An 18,971-nucleotide genomic window follows, 5' to 3' on the forward strand; every position below is an offset into this window, starting at 1 on the left:
TATGTCTTCATGAAAAATGAATCAATGTGTTACTATGATGCTGCTATGCATATGTATCTATTTGTATACAGGGTGGTCCATTGATAGTGACCGGGCCAAATATCTCACGAAATAAGCATCAAACGAAAAAACTACAAAGAAGGAAACTCGTCTAGCTTGAAGGAGGAAACCAGATGGCGCTATGGTTGGCCCGCTAGATGGCGCTGCCATAGGTCAAATGGATATCAACTGCGTTTTTTTTTAAAATAGGAATCCTCATTTTTTGTTACACATTCGTGTAGTACGTGAAGAAATACGAATGTTTTAGTTGGACCACATTTTTCGCTTTGTGATGGACAGCGATGTAATAGTCACAAACGTATAAGTACGTCGTATCACGTAACATTCTACCAGCGCGGACGGTATTTGCTTCCTGATACATTACCCATGTTAAAGTGAACCGTTTACCAGTTGCGGAAAGGGTCGATATCGTGTTGATGTATGGCTATTGTGATCAAAATGCCCAACAGGCATGTGCTATGTATGCTGCTCAGTATCCTGGACGACATCATCCAAGTGTCCGGACCGCTCGCCGGATAGTTACGTTATTTAAGGAAACAGGAAGTGTTCAGCCACATGTGAAACGTCAACCACGACCTGCAACAAATGATGATACCCAAGTAGGTGTTTTAGCTGCTGTCGCGGCTAATCCGCGCATCAGTAGCAGACAAATCACGCGAGAATTGGGAATTTCAAAAACGTCGGCGTTGAGAATGCCACATCAACATCGATTGCACCAGTACCATATTTCTATGCACCAGGATTTGGTTGGTGACGACTTTGAACGTCGTGTACAGTACTGCCACTGGGCACAAGACTAGTGATGGGGAGCTCGTGAATGAGTCGTTAAAATAAACGCTTCACTCCAGTGAAGTGTGAACTAACCATTCAATTTCAATGAACTGGTACTTCAGACTCTTAAGAGATAGCACACTCCACACTTTTTTCTAGTTCACTCACTCTCTTCCCCTCTCTCTCTCCCACTACATCGGCGCAACGTCACTCATTCTCCTTTCACTTCAGTCCTTTCTCTACTGGCTGTCGACGAATCGCGCAGTGTTTGTGGGGAACGATAGGTTTAGGCGCGGTTGTGGTGGTCAGGGGCGAGGGGAAGGCAGCGTCAGCTGCTTCCTGCAGTGCTGGCATCATTACCCATGACCATTTGTTCAGTTGTACTTCGCGTCTACGAGTAGCCTACCGTTGGCAGCGCTTGCAGACAAATGAATATTAAAGATACAAACGAAGAGGCTGGCTTTGCGAGCACAAGCAGCCGACATGAAAATAAAAGGTTTGTTAATAACACTGAAAGAGGGATTTTACTTGAAATCGTACCAATGACTACAGGTGACAGTTTACGTTTTGAATGTGGAGGGTTATTATTCTCAACAACAATAAAATCTAAAGGAAAACTTCTGAATAATTACTTAACGTAGGTGTATAGTCTTTGTGACAGTGGTAAACATATTAATTCTATTTTGCATTAAATTTTAAAAGGAACATAAAATTGGACTGCATTTCGTTGGTAGGCCTAGTTTTCAGTCCATGAATACAACAAATAATGTTTCACTTGGCAGATACCGAGCGGGGTGGCGCAGTGGTTAGACACTGGACTCGCATTCGGGAGGACGACGGTTCAATCCCGCGTCCGGCCATCCTGATTTAGGTTTTCCGTGATTTCCCTAAATCACTCCAGGCAAATGCCGGGATGGTTCCTCTGAAAGGGCACGGCCGACTTCCTTCCCGATCCTTCCCTAATCCGATGAGACCGATGACCACGCTGTCTGGTCTCCTTCCCCAAACCAACGAACTTGGCAGATAAAGACTTTTTTGGGCGCTTCATGAAAAAATGTCGAGCAAGATTAAATGTATCCCCTTCTTTATATGTGACAGGCTTCTCAGTTTATCTTTCCTTTGTCCCCTTCGACCATGCTCTATTTAAGTCAACTCAGACGCTGTAAGAGCGTAAAACGTTGCGTGCACGTTACTGCATAGTTCGGCCATCTGTTGGTAAAGTTATGAAGTATTACGAAGCTTCGCCAGGCTTCCATACTTCATGAATAAACTACTTCATTTGAACGCTTCATGGCAAAGAGTGAAACGAATGAAGTAGTTCACGGGAATGAACGAGTTTGATCCGTCTCTACACAAGAGAAATTACGTGACGATGACAGCTTTTTTGCACGCATTCTGTTTAGTGACGAAGCATCATTCACCAACAGCAGTAACGTAAACCGGCATAATATGCACTACTGGGCAACGGAAAATCAACGATGGCTGCGACAAGTGGAACATCAGCGACCTTGGCGGGTTATTGTATGGTGCGACATTATGAGAGGAAGGATAATTGGCCCCCACTTTATCGATGGCAATCTAAACGGTGCAATATATGCTGATTTCTTACGTAATGTTCTAGCTATGTTATACAAGAGGTTTCACTGCATGACAGAATGGCGATGTACTTCCAACATGATAGATGTCCGGCAAATAGCTCTCATGCGGTAGAAGCAATATTGAATAGCGTATTTCATGACAGGTGGATTGGTCGTCCAAGCACCATACCATGGCCCGCACGTTCACCGGATCTGACGTCCCTGGATTTCTTTCTGTGGGGAAAGTAGGAGGATATTTGCTATTGTGATCTACCGACAATGCCTGACAACATGCGTCAGCGCATTATCAATGCATGTGCGAACATTACGGAAGGCGAACTACTCGCTGTTGAGAGGAATGTCGTTCCACGTATTGCCAAATGCATTGAGGTTGACGGACATCATTTTGAGCATTTATTGCATTAATGTGGTATTTACAGGTAATCACGCTGTAACAGCATTCATTCTCAGAAATAATAAGTTCACAAAGGTACATGTATCACATTGGAACAACCAAAATAAAATGTTCAAACTTACCTATGTTCCATATTTTAATTTAAAGAACCTACCCGTTACCAACTGTTCGTCTAAAATCGTGAGCCATATGTTTGTGACTATTACAGCGCCATCTATCACAAAGCGAAAAAAGTGGGCCAATTTAAAAACATTCATACTTCTTTACGTAGTACACAAATATTTAATAGAAAATTGGGGTTCCTATTTTAAAAAAACGCAGTTGATATTCGTTGGACCTACGGCAGCGCCATGTAGAGGGCCAACCATAGCGCCATCTGGTTTCCCCCTTCAAGCTAGGCAAGTTACGTTCTTTGTAGTTTTTTCGTTAGACGCGTATTTCGTGAGATATTTGGCCCAGTCACAATCAATGGAACACCCTGTGTAACTACAGTGAAAAACTGAAACAGTGCTTAATGTTGGTATTTAAATGTGTGCAAAAGTGAAGTGAAATACGAACTTTACAATGTGCAAAATTGAAGAGAACTGAAGTCACTAACCAAGAATGTCTATAATGTTGTTTCAAGAGCTAAGATTTTTTAACTACAACACAAGTTAGATTACAGATTTGTTGCCAAATAATTGAGGCGTTGAGATCAGAAAGGAGATATGTCACTCAATTAATGTTCTGAGATATATTGAAAAAACTGTATGATTCTGAATAGTGCTATTCCCAGACCTTATAGGTAGTCCCACAGACTCATGAGGAAGAACGCAATGTTATACCAACAATCTGTAATAATAGGATGAAGGCAACTAATAGAAAATCGTAATAGAAAATGCTGACATATCCCCTTTTTGATTTAAACAACAGTAATTGTACTGAAATATTGTATAACAAAAGAAAATACCAAATCTACAAGCAAAGCATTATTTTTAATCATTTCAACATGATCATACACATGTAACATGGGAGAGTTAATTCTACATGTTTTACTTGTTAAACAACCCTTTTTATATTGACAGAGATATTTGTTCATAAATTTGTCACTCTTGATCACTGTCCCAAACTTCAATTCCAGATTCATTGGCGTCCTCTCCACCAGTCAGTTTATTAATGTCGCATTGCTTTGGAAGGCTATCAAAATACTCATGAAACTGTAAAGGGATCATGTCAATTATGCATGCAATATCCTTCAGTTTCCAAGTTTCAGTGGAATGAAATCTATGTATGCTCTCTGCATATTATGTAAACGAGGGACTGTCCCAGCCTTAACCAGACGAAAATCATATTTCACAATTCCACTGCTACTGGGTAAACCAGAGACGCATTTTAACTGGTCAATGTACTCAATTAGTTTGTAACGTGTAACAGCCTTTGACATTCACCACAGACATCCATTCAAGGACGAACAAAGCCATAGTTGTAATGATTCTTGAAATAATCATAAAAATAACGGTATCGTACCTGTAGTTTGAACAACCCTGGGTCAGTAGTGTTACTTTGAGACCTATAAATTACGTACATTTCAGGGGCATATTTTTCAAAACACGTTTCCCACGTGGTTTCACAGATAAAGAACTTGAGAGGTATATCTTCTTCCTACCACAATGTTCATAATGTGCTAACCTTACTGTAAACGACTCATTGAATTCCACTATCATGACACTGGTATTTTCTAGAACGGAATATTGGTTTTGGTATCTACCACGACCATCATGTGGCGAAGTCACTCTTCCTTGACTTAAGTGGCACAGTCTCTCCACTTGGCGTTTTTTTATGCCATGGAGTACAATAAAAGCTTTCTTGCATATTATAGTTTCCTTGAAGCCAACTTTAACCTGCAGGTACAAGTGAATTAGTATCATAAAACAAAAATCTACATAATCATAATACTGTAACCCTATTAAATATATGCCTTAACTATTTGTCTTAAAGATTTTACAAAACATGGATCAAAGATGTACATGATCCGGGAATGAAAAGGTTAATAAAATAATATTATAGCTGTCGTGCCAGTTACCTTATTATAATAGTTTGCTGCCCTTCCACGATAGGTAATGGAATTTGGGTGCTGTCTCCTTGGTTTTGGAATGAAGGGAAGAATGTGAGCACTCAAGTACCCATCCTGTCCATCTTTGTTGGGCATATTGTTGAATCCTGTCAACAATAGTTCCTTCTCAGCAAATAAGAACTTCTCAAACCATTTATGTCAGCATCTGTAAACAGATATTAGTGTATTATTAACCTATATACTCGGCGAATAACATATTTTTTACCGATTTCCTGTATTACAACTAAAACACAAATTGAAACTTTCCGTCCATGGAAGGAATTTATATTCATATTTAGTACAATGTTTCTACACAACTTGCCTCTGTACAGAATATTACAGTAAATACATAGAATTCAAACAATGAACATTGTATGGCTATTTACCTGCAATCTATACCTGTTTCCCTCCTAGGAACAATGTTTCCTTTCCAGTTGCTATGCTCCAAACGCTTGATCTCTTTTTGTTTAATCACATTCCTCTTCCACAATTTGGGGTGTCATTTCTTCCTTCTAAATTAATATAAATCGTCTTCGGACTCGTCTGACAGTTCCATCACTGAAGCCATTTTGACAACAGTGGTTTCGACAGGGAGAAAAACATTGAACAAGTCCCATTTTAGAACAAACAGATCCGGAATCATGTGAAAATACCAACTACAGTAATGACTCGTACACCTCAAAAATGATGACAAGTCCCGTCTCCGATCTCAATGCCTCAATTACCAACAAAGTTTTCCCATGGAGGGAGATGTCATATATTTATGACATAATGACTTTTACATTGTTATGCATAGGGCTATTTGGAACCATTAATGGTACTACAAGGTAGGAAATCAGACACAATGCAGGGAGCAGGCGAAAGTGATAGCATTTAGGTTACCAGAGTTAAATAGTAACACTAGAGCTGTGCAAATTGCAGATGCTATGCGCAGCTGTCGCAAAGGAGAAATTTCACTTCAGGGAATTAAACAATAATTCCTTCCACAGCCTAGACATTATCGTAAGGCTTCACTGTAGAAGATGGTCACGAAAAGGTACATCTTAGCAGAGGCAGAAAGCTTGATACTTGTTCCTGAGAACTGCAACGTCAGTGGGTTTACACGGGTTACAGTACTACTACACCATTTCCCCATCCACAGAAGGACGGAGAGCGGGAACAAGTGACGTAAAACGCTATTGCTAATGGCCATAAAAGGAGCTGCAGTTACGTTTAGGTTTCGGCTGAAGTGATATCGAACTTAGAGTTTCTTAATTTAAAATCAAGAAGCACCTCTACCTACCGAGCAGAAGTAGGGGAGAAATCTAGATGTGGTTGCGCCCTGGAGGTGCAGAACGACTCGCCAGATTGACTGAACGTTGTTAAATGCCAGTGGATTGGCGGGTCGACTACAGGAAGTGAGAAATGGTGCGCCGCCACGATTCTTTAAAAACCCATGTTTTTGAATTCAGAGGGAGTTCTCCGTCAGCTCGCTGGAGCTCCAACTCCATGTTGCTCGTGGCCAGTCTTGGTAAGCTTCGGAATGACTGTTTTTCTCACTTGGAGTACTGCTCTCAAGTTTGTATTTAACGTGCCGCTAGTGTTCGCTACTTCACTTAGCACCTGCCCCCATGGCTTCAGACGCTGACTTCTGTTGTGCAACCAATTGCCTATTTTGCGTTTTCTAATGTTTAGAATTAACCTTCAGTGTAGTGTTTAGTCTGATCACAAATATATAGTGTTAACCTGACCCCTGAATTCCACTGACATTGCAGATTGACCTTTGACCCATTGTCTTCCCTCTACTCTATGTCAGGACACAACACCATTACCCATCTCATTAACTGCACGATTATGGAAAACACCTATCCAGACTCATTAAAATGTGCTTAGTTAAACTAATGTATAAGAATGGCTCCAAAAACAGACTGAAAACTTTAGGCCAATTTCATTAATCTCCATTTTAGCAAAATCTTTAAATATATCTTGCTTTTGCAACTCAGTGACTATTTCCCAAAAAAATAATAATGTCACTGAAAAACTACATGGTGTCAGGAAAACGACAGCATCATCACAATACTCTCTGAATTTTTACATAGCATACTAGATGAAGGAAATTTGGCAACTGTCGTATTCCTTGCTCTTACAAAAGAGTTTGACTCAGTTCAACATGACATACTAATAAATAAGCTTCACGTGTATAACTTAAAAGATTCAGCAATACTACTGCTAACTGAGTACCTGCCAAACCAGAAGCAGTGCACAAAGATAACCTATCAGATTAATGACCGAATTGTAATCTCCCAGTCTGCTAGTGAGACAGTGAAACAAGAAATCCTGTAGGGGTCAACTCTTGGCCTCTTTTTCTTCTTAGTCTATGTGAATGATATCAATCAGCCACTCCAAAACAGTGAGCTATGCAGATGACACATCTGTGTTATTTTTTAAGAAAAATATCTTGAACTTACATCTTCTGCAGCAGGTGGAGTGATAAGTATTTTCATGAACAAGAATTAAATGTAAACGTTAACAAACCACAATTATTATCTTTTAAGACTGTTGACTCTGAGCATACCACACCTCTGTAAATAATGAAATCAGAATTCAAGCAATGGACACTAAGAGGTGTAGATTCTTAGATCTGTGATTAGATAAAAACTTGTGATGGTCAAATCAAATTAACTTTGTATTTGGGAAGATTAGTAGTGGATTACATCTATTCAAGCATCTAGCAAAAACAGTTACAATCTCTACTAACAAAGCTGTTTACTGTAGAACAATATATCCGTTACTAAATTATGGCAAATACACACCTCAATAGATCAGTGCTGCTGTAGAAGAAGGCAATTAGAATACTGCATGGTTTAAGTCATAATGATTCTTGTACAGAGGTTTTTGTGCAAGATAAGTACCTTATAGTATATTCATTGTATTTATAAAATGTAATTTTATTTTTTCTACATCATCAAAAACATTCCAGAAAATGTAATGGCATACATGACCACAGTACTAGAAATAAAAATAACTACTTTAGACAAAGAACTAATCTAAAAATAACAGACCACAGCCCATACATCAGTGGTCAAATCTGATTTAACAAATTGCCAAAAGACTTATGCGTACATGTTGGAAATATCAAAAGGAAACTTGATTTATTCCTGACAAAGAAATGTTTATAGTCACTTTCTGAATTTTCAGTTGAAAACATATGGTATTAGAGTATTTATTAGATATTAGACTATGTTAATTGTATACCTATTTTTGCGTCTCTACATCCTCTTTCATATCTTTGTATTGCAGTTTTGTTAATTTGTATCAATTATCTGTTTTGTCTGCATTTTAAAATACATTCTCAAACTGATGTAAAACAATACTGGCATTTGTAGAAGTCATCATCTGTGTCGATTCAATGCAAAAATGAAATAAATGAATAAACAAAATATGTGCAAGAGATAAAATCTATAAGCCAAATGTTGGTGATTTCCACTTCTATATTTTCTGAAAAATTACATCACTCACAGAAACACCTCAACGAACACACCTGACAAAGTTGGTGCTACAGATTTATACTGTACCTTGCCCTGAAGCTTGTTCGTCATGTTAGTGGCCTATAAACTTTAGCAGACTACTGTTTAAATTTGTTTTTTGCTCTTAATTTCTGTCATGTCCATGCAACACTTGTTTTAAATAGAAATATTACGGTACATCACTTTTGTGAATAGCACATCACAAAAGCGGTTTCAGAGGTTCTTCTGCTCTTAAAGGCATATTTGATATGATCAGCTGCTTTTGTAATACAGCATTTTCATTAATATGGAATGACAAAATTGATGGTCATTTATGTATTTATTCTAATAATGCTGACAACATATTATATTATGTCCAGTTGGTTTGCAATATTCCCTTCTCACAGTGTTCAGCAAGAGAACTCTTCCTACTTTATTCATACTAACCCTAAATTACACAAATAAAGCCACTATAATAAAAGTAACTAGCATAACTAAAATTCATGCATGTAAAAGAAAATATCACTTCAATAAGTCCACATACTTCTTCACTTCATGCTCGAGACTATAATCAGAGCAACTAGTATACTTCTAAATGATGCAAGTTAGCATTCTTTTTTATCAAAACACTTCTACCAAAAGCTAATTTTCGGCATTGCTAACATGGGAGATGTTGGCTTCAAGTTTGTGACGTCATGCGAACTCACATTATTATACCCCCATGGTGATATCCCAGGCAGGACCATGCTCTAACTCGTATCAAACATTTCTGATGAAAAAGGTTTTGTAAAAATGGAACTTAAGTATTCTGACAAAGACTTAACAAAAGTTCTTTTAGAAAATATCTTTTTCAAAAAACTTTTACAGTATAATATTAACGTTAGTGTGTCACAGAGAGGTGCGAAATATTCACCAATTACCTAGTGATATATGGACTTTGATACAGTAGATAATAAAATTAATGTTGAATACAAACTAATATCACATTATCACATCAGCTTGAACAAAACCTTCTACTCAATAAGGAAATTCAGGATGTGTAGTAGTATTGTGTGTGTGTGTGTGTGTGTGTGTGTGTGTGAGAGAGAGAGAGAGAGAGAGAGAGAGAGAGAGAGAGAGAGAGAGAGAGAGAGAGAGAGAGAGAGAGAGAGAGAGAGGGAGGGAGGGAGGGAGGAAGAGAGAGAGGGAGAGAGAGAGGGTGGGAAGGAGTGAGGGAGGTAGGGGGAGAAAGAGAGGGAGGGAGGGAGAGAGGAGGAGAGAGGGAGAGGTGTAGAGTGGGAGATGGGGAGAGGGAGAGGGGGGAGGGGGAGAGGGAGGGAGAGGGAGACGGAAAGAGGGGGGAGAGAGAGGAAGAGAGGGGGAGGGAAGGAGAGAGAGGGGGAGGGAGAGAGAGGGGGGAAGAGAGAGGGGGGAGGGAGAGGGGGAGAGATAGAGAGGGGGAGGGAGAGTAGGAGAGAGGGAGAAAGGGGGAGGGAGAGGGGGAGGGAGAGGGAAAGGGAGAGGGAGAGAGAGGGAGAGGGAGAGGGAGAGGGAGAGGGAGAGGGAGAAGGAGAGGGCGAGGGCGAGGGAGAGGGGGAGGGAGAGGGGGAGGGAGAGGGAGAGGGAGAGGGAGAGGGGGAGGGAGAGGGAGACAGAGGGATGAGATGTGGGTAGATGTTGCTGCACTCAATCATCGTAGAACAGAAAATCCAGCTTTTGTATGAAGATAATTTACTATTCAGATGTATCAGACACAATGGAACAAACATGCACATCAACATCACGTGCCTCTATTTGTAGCCAGGTGCTTTAGCGGTACAAGACACTCTTAGAGAGATTGGACATAGTTAAATATAAATCAGTCAAGGTGAATAAAAGTTGCATGATACAATCATATAAATGACTGAACATTCCATATCTTTGACAGAAAGTGTACTATAATAGTGGAACTGACTCATTTCTCGTTATAACAAGTAGTTGCAATTGTGATGTATGGAAAATACAAATAATTTAACTATACTAAACTAATGTATAGACGATGAATGAAACAACAATTAATTTCATCTGTTTTGTATTCAGAACAGAAATTTGATGAGAAGTGAGGTAGATCTCAAGAATCGAAAGATGAAAAAGTGGTTGTGAAAATGAGTGTATCATGGTATTAAGGTTGATGCCACCATTTCGTGTTGCGAAACTAGTTTTAAGAAACAGAGATATGTTTCACTGCAGTTGCATGGAGAAACGATAAGAGAACTATCGAAAGCCTCAAACACAAGGAAAAACTATGGAAGATTTAGATTTGTGACACAATAATTTTGCAAAATGTGTGGCAGAATTGTGTGCTTATGACTCTGTGGTGATGCAATCAGTTGAAGACCATCACCGAAATAGTGAAGTGTAGAGTATCTCTGTTTTCTAACTCATGGCTAATTGTGTGTGCTTATTTTCTTGTCAGTGCAGTGTGGCATTGTGTTCTGTTCTCTTCTACAGTAGTGCAACTCACTGAAGTGAGATATACACTTCGTAACAACAACCGTTTATTACAAGAACTAAGCTAAATATAAACTCTGAGAATAATCTACACAGGACTTGAGAACAGCAACAAACTGAGGAGCAGGGAAGATTAATGAAACATCCCCAGGGGGCTGGTAACTCGTAGACAGTCCCCTGATGAGCAGCAGGTGCTGTGATGATACAGTCCTATTAGGCTGAGAGCTCAAAGGCAGTCTACTGGTAACAACATAAGCCAACAAGGCAATGAACATGTGGGCAGTCACAAAAAATACTGCAGAGCGGCTGATGCAAGTGCAGAGCTGGACGTGGCTCAGGACGAGGGTGACACGGTTCTCTGGTGGGCAGTGAAGTGGCAGTGGCGGGTGTTTTCCCTAGCAGAGACTTGAGGCAGCTGTTGGTTGTTCAGAGCTCAGGGCGTAACTGACCAGTGAGGGGCGGAGCCTATGGAAGGATACATGCAAGGTATCATGTGTGCATGTGACCGTGCAGATGTAAATTAGTGCCCACGACTGCAGCACTGTCAGCTGCGACTGGCGCCCTCAGATGCTGTAGCGATTGCTGGCAGCTTGACTGTACACAGTAGCTTCCCTCTTCTGTTTACAAATAACCTCCTAGGTGAGAGAGGGAGCGTAACTGATGTGCTTCACCTAAGTGCGTTGGTTAAATATGCAGAGAGCGGCTCTACACCCTCAACATCCCTATCACGTTAAAATGAAATGGTGCAGCCATCTCAAAGAAGCGCCACACACAGTCGCCAGTGCTGACTATCCAGACAACTGGACAACTTCACCAATGCGTAAACATGTGCCTGAAAAATGACCAACGTGTGAAGAACTAATTTAACGTAACCTTGCATTCCAGAAGCACTGAATAGAACTAAAACATTAAATAGAAAAAGAACCCCAGGAATGACATGAACATTTGCACTTGAATGCGACGTATAATAAAAAAGATTTCTGACCATGGGTGTAGGTCTCTTCACCACTGATACACAAGAACAGCAAAAGCACACAGACGTTGCAAAATGACTTCCAAAAGCCCAGAGCAGAACATATGAATTACCGAACAAAAATGCTAAACAAGAAAGTGATCCCCAAAATAACAAACACAGCTTGTAATTGAGAGGGAATGGCTAGTGGCTTCTGCATGTGATGGCTGAACCATTTGGGCACTGGCAGTGCTTGTCGCGAAACTTCCATCTAGGCGCAATACAGGGCTTGGAACAACGCATGACGGGATCTGCAACATCAGTGGGAACAGTAAGACTGGTGGGAGAGCTGGCAGCAGCAATGGAAGCGGCCGTGCGGGTGGCAGCGGTGACGCCAACTGGAACGACTGGATCAGCAGTAGCATTGGTAGAGAGGAACTAACTGAAAAGACAATTAACATCAGCGCTGACAGGACTGACGCCGAAGACGAGAGAATCGGCTTCTGATGGCGTTACAGGCAAGGGTTGGGCCAAGAGTGGTGGGACTGCTGCCGTAGAACCTTGTGAACTGAAACCCAAGGATCACATAATACAAAAACACAACAAATAATCTGATTCAAAATGGTCCAGCTTGCCACACAGAAAACATTTGGAAGCCGAATCTGGATATGTTTTTGAACAAGCTCTCTCAAACACGTTGGCGACAACTGATCGACATTAACCAAGGCCATGGCACGCACACCTTTAGGCTGGAGGCGACTGTCACGACAAAAATGTACACCTAATTGTTCCACTAACAAGTCGTAATCCAATCCCCCAGGTGAGAGCCTGGAAAAATCTGACAACACAAACGAAAAATTTCTACACTCACACTTGCAAGATAATGAGCATTGCGTTGCATATCTCGTGTGTCGCCATAAACTGCAACTGTTGAAGGTACAGGTCCCAGTACTTTTTCTGTCAAACACACGTAAAGTGCACGCAAATGCAGGAGAAGCGGCCTGAGATGTGGCTTTAGAAGCCAAGATCTGGGCGAGCTAAGATATGCTCTACAGCAGTTTCTGATCCTGTAATTGAACGATTTGAGACAAACGAAGCTCTGACAATAGGACAGACATGATAACTGAAGAGAGACACATAGTTAATGCAAAAAGACACACCCAGCAAACTGGAAATAAACATTTAAGTACTGAGAACAACTCAGGACAACAGCTTCAATTAAGAGAAGTCCTAGTCATACAACATGTGAACAGACCACCTGCACTATGCTGAAGAGACAACAATGGCTGTGAAACTTGGTTCACACATGTGCATAGACTGAGAAACATGCCCTGCCCTAGGAAGCAGGAAATGCGATCGACGCCACTGCCTACAGACTACAGCAACGCAAGAAGCATGAGATGCTGCCCTAACAACGACTGTCATACAAGCAAAAATCCATTTTGGTGAAAAACCACACAATAAACTTGAAACCAAATCCTGCTCCAGCAATCGAAGCAAGATACATTATCACACTAAAAAAAGATATGAAAAACCAAAACATTAAACCTTTCACCTCGTCGCCAAATGTTCTAAGAAGAACGAGAAGAGTACAACACAAGCACAGTCCAGTAGACATGAAAGCACTACGACTGGACGCCGAATGTTCCGTCCTCTTATAGAGAAACTAGACACTCACTTTGCAATAACAACTGTTTGTTACAAGCACTAAGCTAAATACAACCTCTGAGAATAATAAGAACGAAATTTGAGAACAGCAAAGCATTGAAGATGTAATCTCCCTGCCCCCCTTCCTTCCTAATTCCATCTATTTTCCACATAAGTCTTTTATGAAGATTTGAGAGGAGCGAAGATTACAATAAACTTTCTAGTTTACTTAGCTCATCATGCAGAGTTGGCTCCAGTTCTTCTTGTCTAGGCGGCTGATTCTTGAAGCTGAAAACGTCCGATTTCAGGTCCTCATGGCCGGATTGATCTAAATAAATTTGAAGAATGTTGTTGCAGAATTTTTGTTATTATGTAAATATATTTTTTCACATTTTAGTATATCGTACAGCCTTTTGATTTTTCATATTAACAAAGCCAAAAATTACGTTGTTCGCACAAAATACAAAAATACGTCCGATCACGTCTGAAGCATGCTTACGACTCTCGCACACTGTGGAAATAACAATATTCCAAAGGATTTATAATTTTTCTTAACAGATCAATTACTACTAGCTTTAATTTCGATTATTATTTCATAAATGAATCCAGACATAAATATAGTAACCAGTATAGTATTGTGTAATTAATAATAGAAATTGTAAGTGTGAAAATATATCGAAATTTCAAATATTTTTAATAATTTTAACTATACATTCAGAGCTAGTACTTATCGATTGTAGCATCGAGACTAAACTTTATGTAAACTAAATCCTTTCATAACTTTTAGCTTGAAATATACAGGGTGTTACAAAAAGGTACGGCCAAACTTTCAGGAAACTTTCCTCACACACAAACAAAGAAAATATGTTATGTGGACATGTGTCCGGAAACGCTTACTTTCGTCCGAAGACAATTTTGACAACGATGTTCTGAGACAAGGGCGTACCCAGGATCTGAACTGGGGGGGGGGCAGGTCATACTAGTCTCAGGAAACAAGAACTCGAGACAATATACAGCACTTCTTACTAAATAAAACAGTAAACCAGTGAAAAACTGCTTTTAATAAACATTTTAAATACAAGAATGCACTTGTACAATCCGAGAAAACATGCAGCATTTCTTATTAAATAAAACAGTAAACTAGTAAAAAAGTGCGAACATCTTCTGGGGGGTGGGGGCAGCTGCCCCTCCCCCCTGCCCCTCGCTGGGTACGCCCATGTTCTGAGACCTGTTCTTACATTAGGAAAAAAAAAAAATGTTGCGAATTCACAAAATTGTAAATTTTAAAGACAGTACTACCCCAGCGCTGAGAATATTCAAAAACATTTAATTCAAATATGTACATACATAGGAAGAAGGAAGGAGGAAGATTTTGTAACAAATTATATTGATATAGCCGCTTCACAGTCACTGTTTTTAAGAAATATTCTTGCGTATCAAGCAATCAGTGCATATTTTAGCTTGACGAAAGTTGCGTGAAACAGAATCACTTTAAGAAAGAATGTTAGAGAAAGACTGATTCGTTCACTGGCTTTAAAATACCACTTGTTAAAGTTGGTAAGCCGGCCTCGGTGGCCATGAGGTTCTAGGCGCATCAGTCCGGAACCGTGCGACTGCTACGGCCGCAGGTTCGAATCCTGACTCGGGCATGGATGTGTGTGATGTCCCTAGGTTAGTTGGGTTTAAGTAGTTCTGAGTTCTAGGGGACTGGTGACCTCAGATGTTAAGTCCCATAGTACTCAGAGCCATTTGAACCATTTGAAAGTTGGTAAAGGAGGAAGCTTCACACTGTTTATACTTCTGGATACAGCATACTGCCAACCTAATTAGTGATGAAATGTTCAGTCTTGTGCACTTTGTCGGCAAAAGCTGGGACAGACTGACGTTCAATAGAACCTGCATGCACTTCTTCGACAGAACCACACTACACAAAAACTCCTTCGAATAATATTAACGTTAGCTTTATTGATTACAGCCACAGGAGACAGCAAAAAATACATGGCTTGTTCGCTATTCCAAGCTTACAGCTGAAAATAATTTAACACGGTAGCCGGCTAGTGTGGCTGAGCGGTTCTAGGCGCTTCAGTCTGGATCCGCGCGACCGCTACGGTCGCAGGTTCGAATCCTGCCTCCGGCATGGATGTGTGTGATGTCCATAGGTTAGTTAGGTTTAAGTAGTTCTAAGTTCTTGGGGACTGATGACCTCAGATGTTAAGTCCCATAGTGCTCAGAGCCATTTGAACCATTTGAATGTAACATGCAGGGAACAAAAATCATCAGCGTTATCTCTTAACTACACGCAAACCAAACAGCTAGCTCAGAAGATACAAAAACAGAACACAGATATATAAAACAGCCTCTGGTGGCTGGTGCACGAAATGTTTGACAGCACGGCTTCCAAATGCACACAGATGACATATGCGATATACAACACTACGTAACTGCACTATGTCGCCTTACACGTCATAAGCCTTTAGTAAAAATTTATGAAATCGATTGTATTTTGCAGGCACATGATCAGACAGCATTGCGTTCACCACCATATCATTGCCAGTACAATCCACTAGAGCTCATAATGGCACAAGTCAAAGGGTATGTCACAGAACAAAACACAATATTTCAAGCTACTGACGCAGAAAAGTCTTTTGTACAAAGCAGTTGACTTCAAAACACCTTCAGCATGGACTGACTGTGTTTGGCATGCAAAATGTCTGCAGGAGGACCTGGAGAGGTAAATCTGAATTGACGATCTGCTTGATCCCCTCAACATCACTCTAAGACCAGATGAATTGGACACCGACATGGACTGCATCAATGTAGATGATAGCAACAGCACTGATTGAAAACAGTGAAAGGTAAGGCGCACATACAATATTCATGTTTCTGTTTTTTGTGAGTTCTTTTCCATAGTAGCAATTTTACGAGTAACAGAGAGACATGTGGCGTCTCTGATGCAAAGCGACAGTTCTTTGACTAGGTGCTTTGGTTTTGTCTTCCTGTCTTTGTGCTCTAGTGCTATGTTCGACAGCCATCTTACTGGATTCACTCTATCAAGTGACGAAATAAATGCCGTTTCGATCCTATTATCATGGTCCAATGCCGCGTAAAACCCACAGTGGTGACCCCGACTTCAACGTTGTGCATTCGGGAATTATTTTGTGCTTATTTTCATCAGTAATGGACTCCATGTGCCGGCCCACATTGTTTTGAGAACAATGGATCTACCAGTGGCGTTATGTGCAAGTGTGTCACACCTTTCAGTTGTACTTGTGTTTTAATAGTGTTCCTAATGTACAGTTGGTTAAAAGAGAAAAATTTACTGGTCCCTGCCATGCCAGTGGCCTATTGAATTTTATCGGCCCAACATGGCCACCGTAAAATGCTACTACGCAGCATGGTCTACCGCCTGGACAGTGCACGCCACTCACTGACATTGTGAACGACAATCAGCTGAAGAAGGACGTTGTGTTTCACCCTCCGGTTAAGCAGTTGCCCCTTCTGGTTGGTTTGATGTGGAAACGCAGTTCGAGAACTGTACTCTGTGGTCACATCAAGATTGCTTTCCACCCATTCTCGTAGTGGCACCGGCCGTTTCTTCTGCGCTGGTTTCTGGATCAGCTCCCCCTCTTTGTCTGTATTACGACCACCTTGACCCACTGTTGCACCAGCACTGGCTGTTACACTCGCGCCGTGCCTGGCTCCGGGTCTGCAGTTGGGAACATAGTGCCATCGATTGTGCTGGCCCACTCCTCTTCATGTGCTGCTTGCGGCCGCCCCACCACACAGACCTCAGGCGATGTATCGCCCACCGCTACTGCACTCCCGGCGTTGGGGGCTCCCTCAACCACCAACACGGATCTTCACCTGCCTGTGCTACATCAACATGTGTTACCTGGCAAATTTCCTAAGCTGCCTGTGTTGCAAAAGGACAACCCTAAGACTTGGTTCGCCCTAGTGGACCATCTACTGGATATCCACAGGATCTCGGAGGATGACACACGTTTCATCTGCCTGGTGAGCCACCTCCACAACCACCCTGACCTAATCAGTGATCTGCTGCTCTCGCCACCTGTCTCGCCAAGATGGCGAAAACTTTGCTTGTTGAACACCTTTCTTGCCCTCCAGCTGAGGCCATCCACCACATCATCCATGACAAGCATCTCAATGATCGCATGCCTTTGCAGCTCTGGTGGTTCCTTTGTACATTGATTAATGACCAAACTCTACCCAACACCGTGCTGTGGACTCTGTGGATGGTCAAACTACCATCAGACCTACATCTTCACCTGCTATCGCACATCGCCGACCCTCTCGAGGTCTGCCTATGCATGGCTGATCGGGTCTATGCAATCAATCGTTACCGACAGTGCCTGTAATGGATAAATCACCTTCACCTTCAGTTGGCACCCCTGCTTCCTGGTTCCACACACCACTAGTAGAGGCCAGTGCGCATGCCTTAGCAGCTCAGCGACTTTCAGGAGGTACTACCTGCGTCTTCCTGACACCAGCCAAACTCCCCGAGCAGCAGCCTGAGCATTCTCTAGCTACAACGCAGCCAGTTGCACCCCCCACCGTCCTGCAACACCTCGCCTTCAAGCTTACCCACATTGCTGGTACCATGCAACCTACAGGGATGCTGCTCACAACTGCCGCGAACCTTGTGCCTACCCATACGACTCCGGTGGGCACATTTAGATGCAACCCATCTCACCATGATCATAAATGGCGCCTACCTGCCAACGCCACACTGCTTACACCAATGACATGCTTTCTCGTCGACACTGGCGCCAATGTCAGCATTATCCTGGCCAAGCATGTGGACATGATGCTTTCTCCTGCTAACATCACACTGATTGCTGTGAACCACTCTCATATCATTGTCCTCGGTTCCATCAAGATGTCACTTCGTCTGTCAGGCAGAACATTTCCTTGGACCATCTATGTCGTCGATGTGGACGAACCTGTGATCGGGTTGGACTTTCTACGCAATTATGAGCTTTTGACGGACCTACAGGCTGCTACACTCCACCACACGTCCGGTTCTACCATTCTGTGCTCGAACGAGTGCAGCACATCTCCACTCTCCACATCCTTGGCCACACTTTCCACATGTGCTTCTCTGCTTGAAGATATTATGACTCACCTCTGATTTATCGGACGTCCGCAAGCAGACCAATGGACTATGCACTCATAACATGGAGTTACACTCCCACATTGCTACTGCCTCTGCTGAATTGGCTCATGCACAGATGACCTTATGCTGCCTCTCTGCAGAGCTGCTCCTGTCAACACAGCCTCCCTCCCATACTGTGTCTTTGGTCTGCTTTGCTCCTGTGTTGAGCTGCACCGCAGTGGCCGTGCGGTTAAAGGCGCTGCAGTCTGGAACCGCAAGACCGCTACGGTCGCAGGTTCGAATCCTGCCTCGGGCATGGATGTTTGTGATGTCCTTAGGTTAGTTAGGTTTAACTAGTTCTAAGTTCTAGGGGACTAATGACCTCAGCAG

This window comes from Schistocerca americana, chromosome 1 (assembly GCF_021461395.2).
Source record: "Schistocerca americana isolate TAMUIC-IGC-003095 chromosome 1, iqSchAmer2.1, whole genome shotgun sequence".
Lineage (NCBI taxonomy): Eukaryota > Metazoa > Arthropoda > Insecta > Orthoptera > Acrididae > Schistocerca > Schistocerca americana.